This window comes from Chinchilla lanigera, unplaced genomic scaffold (assembly GCF_000276665.1).
Source record: "Chinchilla lanigera isolate Chin_1 unplaced genomic scaffold, ChiLan1.0 scaffold00104, whole genome shotgun sequence".
Classification (NCBI taxonomy): Eukaryota; Metazoa; Chordata; class Mammalia; order Rodentia; family Chinchillidae; genus Chinchilla; species Chinchilla lanigera.
The window spans coordinates 3571099-3576834 of NW_004955505.1; positions in this window are offsets into that span (position 1 = coordinate 3571099).

Consider the following 5736-nt stretch of genomic DNA (forward strand, 5'->3'; position numbering starts at 1 on the left):
GTGAGTTTGATTCCCAGTACTGGAAAAAAAAAAAAAAAAAGGCATCTGAAATGAATGCACACTTCTCAGAGTATGAAGTACAAACACCAAATAAAATACATTTTAAAATATTCAGCATCACTGGTCATTTGAGAAATGCAAATTAAAACAATACAGAGATTCCATCTCACTCCGGAAAGGTGGGCTATTTTCAGGAAAGAACCAATAACAAATGCTGGTCAGGATAGGGAAAAAGGAACCCTTTTCTATTGTTAGTGGGAGTATAGATTAGTACAACCGATATGGAAATTCCTCAAAAAACTCAAAGCAGGCTGGGTGTGGTGGCATATTCTTTTAATTCCAGCACTCAGGAGGCTGAGGCAGGAGGATCATCAAGAGTTCAAGGCCAGGCTGGGGATTTAGCTCAATGGCACAGGGCCTGCCTGGCAAGTGAAAGGTCGTGAGTTCAATTCCCGGTACCAGAAAAAATTTAAAAATTAAAAATTAAAAAAAAATTTAAAAAAAAAGTAGGATGCCTCAAGAGTTCAAGGCCAGCCTCAGTTACATAGTGAACTCAAGGCAAGCCTGAACTACAGAGTAAGACCCTGTCTCAAAAAGAAAAAGAAAAAAACACTAGCAGTTCCATTTGACCTACCTGTTCTTGACATCCTCTCGAAAGAGTTTTAAGCATTATATCACAGTGACATATGCACACTCATGTTTATAGCAGCACAGTTTGTAATAGTTAAATCTTGTAAACAGCCCAGATGCCCATCAACTGATGAATGGATACAAATAATGTGTTATTTTTGTACAATGGAGTACTATTCTGCCACAAAGAAGGATAAGTTTGATGCATTTTAGGTAAATGGATGCATCTTGAGAACATACTCTTGAGTGAAATAAATGAGACATATGTTTAAATACTGCATTATCCATTTAAATAACCCTTAGTTATTACAGGCTGATTAGGCCTACAATCTCCCAGGTCAGTGGACAGTGAAGGCTTAAATAAATGAGACAACTGAAATGATTTCAGGGCTCCAGGAGGGACTAACTCTCCTACAGTTTCAATATTCTCTGAGTTTAGACAAAGACTTCTCCAGGCAGCCTGTATTTCAAACAAAGGAGGAGGATACTCAGGAAAACACAGGAATCTCACAGGACCTTGGGAGAATTTTTCCAAGTAGTAAATTATGTCAATCAGGAGAACTACCTTATCTTTAGGTTGGTATTTATTGTAAGAGTGTGGAGTCTGCAGCTGCCATCTCCTTGTAGTTAACTGGGGTTGGAGCCAAACGTCCTCAGCTGTGGCCTTATTTTGTCTTTGAGGCATCACCACTTCACAGGCCAATACAGGCCTCAGGGTGACCAGTGACTCACAGAGGTTCACTTGCTATGAGTCCACTGCCCATCTCCAGACAAGGTGCCTAAGCTTCGGACAACTCACAAGTAAACATGGAAAGCCAATTGGTTAATATTAAACCCTGCTCAGAGCCACTACAAGGTAGGGGGCATCTGACCACCTCTGACTTGGAATTATACGACAAAGCCACCATGATAAAGACAGCATGGTACTGGAAGAAAAAATAACCATACCCTAGGGTCAGTGGAACAGATTCAAAAATGCTGAAACAACTCCAAACATACACAGCTATCTTATCTTTCACAAAGGGTCCAAACGTATTTGCTGGAAGAAAGATAACGCTCTTAATAAATGGTGCTGAGAAAACTGGCTTTCCACCTGCTGAAGATTAAAACTAGACCCAAGTCTCTCAATGTGCATTACTCAGCTGGGCCTGGTATTGCACGCCTGTAATCCCAGCCCTTGAAAGGCTGAGGCAGGAGGATCATTGTGAGTTCGAGACCAGCCTGGGCTACAAAGTGAGTTCAAGTCCAGCCTGAACTGCATAGCAACACCCTGTCTCAAAAAAACAAACCACCACCAGCACCACCACAACAAAAATCCCCCAAACCATGCACTACTCTAAAATCAAAATGGATCAAAGATTTAATATTAAAATAGAAACACTTAACCTGATGGAAGATAGAATAGGCAGAACTCTTGAAGATATAGGTATAGGCAAAGACTTTACAAACGAAACCTTGATCACACAGAAAACATTACAACAAATCAACAACTGGGATCTCATCTTATTAAAAAGCTTCTGCATAGCAAGAGGAACCACCAACAGGAAGACACCACCCACAGAGCAGGAAAAGATTTTACCAGCTGTTCCTCAGACAAAAGACTAGTATCTAGAATATATAAAGAACTCAAAACCAGGTATGGTGGTGCACTCCTGTAATCCCAGCACTCAGGAGGCCAAGGCAGGAGAGTCACTTTGAGTTTGAGGCCAGCCTGGGCTACACAGTGAGTTCCAGACCAGCATTAACTACATAGTGAGATCCTGCCTCAAAATAATAATAAAAAAACTCAGACCTCCCCCCCAAGATTTAAAGACCCAATAAAAAATAGGCATCTGGGGCTGGGGATTTAGCTCAGTGGCACAGCACCTGACTGGCAAGTACAAGGTCGTGAGTTTGATTCCCAGTACTGGAAAAAAAAAAAAAAAAAGGCATCTGAAATGAATGCACACTTCTCAGAGTATGAAGTACAAACACCAAATAAAATACATTTTAAAATATTCAGCATCACTGGTCATTTGAGAAATGCAAATTAAAACAATACAGAGATTCCATCTCACTCCGGAAAGGTGGGCTATTTTCAGGAAAGAACCAATAACAAATGCTGGTCAGGATAGGGAAAAAGGAACCCTTTTCTATTGTTAGTGGGAGTATAGATTAGTACAACCGATATGGAAATTCCTCAAAAAACTCAAAGCAGGCTGGGTGTGGTGGCATATTCTTTTAATTCCAGCACTCAGGAGGCTGAGGCAGGAGGATCATCAAGAGTTCAAGGCCAGGCTGGGGATTTAGCTCAATGGCACAGGGCCTGCCTGGCAAGTGAAAGGTCGTGAGTTCAATTCCCGGTACCAGAAAAAATTTAAAAATTAAAAATTAAAAAAAAATTTAAAAAAAAAGTAGGATGCCTCAAGAGTTCAAGGCCAGCCTCAGTTACATAGTGAACTCAAGGCAAGCCTGAACTACAGAGTAAGACCCTGTCTCAAAAAGAAAAAGAAAAAAACACTAGCAGTTCCATTTGACCTACCTGTTCTTGACATCCTCTCGAAAGAGTTTTAAGCATTATATCACAGTGACATATGCACACTCATGTTTATAGCAGCACAGTTTGTAATAGTTAAATCTTGTAAACAGCCCAGATGCCCATCAACTGATGAATGGATACAAATAATGTGTTATTTTTGTACAATGGAGTACTATTCTGCCACAAAGAAGGATAAGTTTGATGCATTTTAGGTAAATGGATGCATCTTGAGAACATACTCTTGAGTGAAATAAATGAGACATATGTTTAAATACTGCATTATCCATTTAAATAACCCTTAGTTATTACAGGCTGATTAGGCCTACAATCTCCCAGGTCAGTGGACAGTGAAGGCTTAAATAAATGAGACAACTGAAATGATTTCAGGGCTCCAGGAGGGACTAACTCTCCTACAGTTTCAATATTCTCTGAGTTTAGACAAAGACTTCTCCAGGCAGCCTGTATTTCAAACAAAGGAGGAGGATACTCAGGAAAACACAGGAATCTCACAGGACCTTGGGAGAATTTTTCCAAGTAGTAAATTATGTCAATCAGGAGAACTACCTTATCTTTAGGTTGGTATTTATTGTAAGAGTGTGGAGTCTGCAGCTGCCATCTCCTTGTAGTTAACTGGGGTTGGAGCCAAACGTCCTCAGCTGTGGCCTTATTTTGTCTTTGAGGCATCACCACTTCACAGGCCAATACAGGCCTCAGGGTGACCAGTGACTCACAGAGGTTCACTTGCTATGAGTCCACTGCCCATCTTCAGACAAGGTGCCTAAGCTTCGGACAACTCACAAGTAAACATGGAAAGCCAATTGGTTAATATTAAACCCTGCTCAGAGCCACTTTGTAGTGGTCTCCATCACGGCACTGTTTCTCTTGTGTGAGAAACTGCAAGCATAAATAAGGACCAAAATGGATGATGGATGTTGTGAAATAGGAATAAAAGGTTCAAATGGGAAGAGGAACAAGGGAGGAAGGAAGGGGATGGAAGGAACGGAAAAGAAAAAAAGAGAATAGAAGGAAACAATGGGAACAAAGCTTTTCTAAACAAGGAGAGGAATGGATTGAAGGGAGGAGAGAAGAATGGGAAAATAGAAGAATTAAGATCTGTCATGTACAGGTACAGATTCTATTCTAAATGTTAGAATATGATGAATGTTACGGTGAATGTTATCATTATGTGTATGAAAAGTGTCCCAATAAAGTTAATTTTAAAAAAAGAAAGTGAAGGGGCCGGGATATAGCTCAGCAGCATAAGTGCTTGCCTGGCAAGCCTGAGGCCATGAGTTCGATTCCCGGTACCAAAAAAAAAGAAAATGAGAAAAAAAATTGACCTAACAGAAAAAGTGAGTAGTTTATACAATAAAAACTACAGTACTATGAAAAAGGAGATTGAAGAGGACATCACAAGGAGAGATATCCCCTATTCCTAGGTAGGCAGAACTAATATTGTCACAATGGCCATACATCCAAATTGCTATAGAGATTTAACACAGTCCCAGTCAACTAGGGAAAATAATCTTAAAGTTCACAGGGAACCAGAAGAAATCCAGAATAGTAAAAGCAACCCTGGACAACAAGAGCAAAGCAGAAGGTATCATAATCCCAGGTTTCAAGTTATATTACAAAGCTACAATGATAAAAACAGCATGGCTTTGTGACAAAAACAGACACATGGATCAGTGGAATAGAATAAAGGATGCAGAGACAACCCCTGGCTCATTCAGCCATCTGATCTTTGACAAAGGGGTCAAAAATATACACTGGGGGAAAATAGCCTCTTTAACAAATGGTGCCAGGGAAACTGGCTCTCAACATACTGAAGATGGATCAAGAGTCATGTTTCTCACTGTGTACTACACTAAAATCAAAATGGATCAAAGATTTAAATATTAAAACATAAATCATTTGCCGGAAGATAAAATTCGTAAAACTCTTGAAGACATGGGCATAGGAAGGACTTTCTGAACAGATTTCCAGTTGCAGAAGAAATAACATCAACAGTCAGCCAGTGGGGTCACACCATGTTAAAATCTTCTGCACAGCAAACAACCAAGTGAAGACAACCTACAGCATGGGAAAAAAATTGCCAGCTATTCCTTGAACAGAGGACTAATATTTAGAACAGATAAAGAACTTAGAGAAAGTAGGCCTCAAAATAAATGACCAAATGAAAAAATGGGCAACTGAAGTTAGTAGACGCTTTTCAGAAGAGCAAATGGCCAATAAATACATGAAGAAGCGTTCAGTGTCTCCAGCCAGTACAGAAATGCAAATTAAAACGACACTGAGATTCTATCTTCTCCAGAAAGAATCAACCCTGAGATTCTATCTGACCATCAAGAAATCAAATAATAACAGATGTTGATCTGGATTCAGGGGAAAAGGAGCCCTTCTACACTGCTGGTGGGGAAGTAAACTAGTACAACCACTGTGGACATCCACATTAAAATTCCTCAAAACACTAAAAATAGAAATTTCATTCAACCCATCTCTTCCCTTTCTAGGTGTCTTCCCAATGCCCCTGCCTCCTGGCGACCTTCGTACCCCCGGGGGCACCCCACAGACAAGCTGGGTCATCA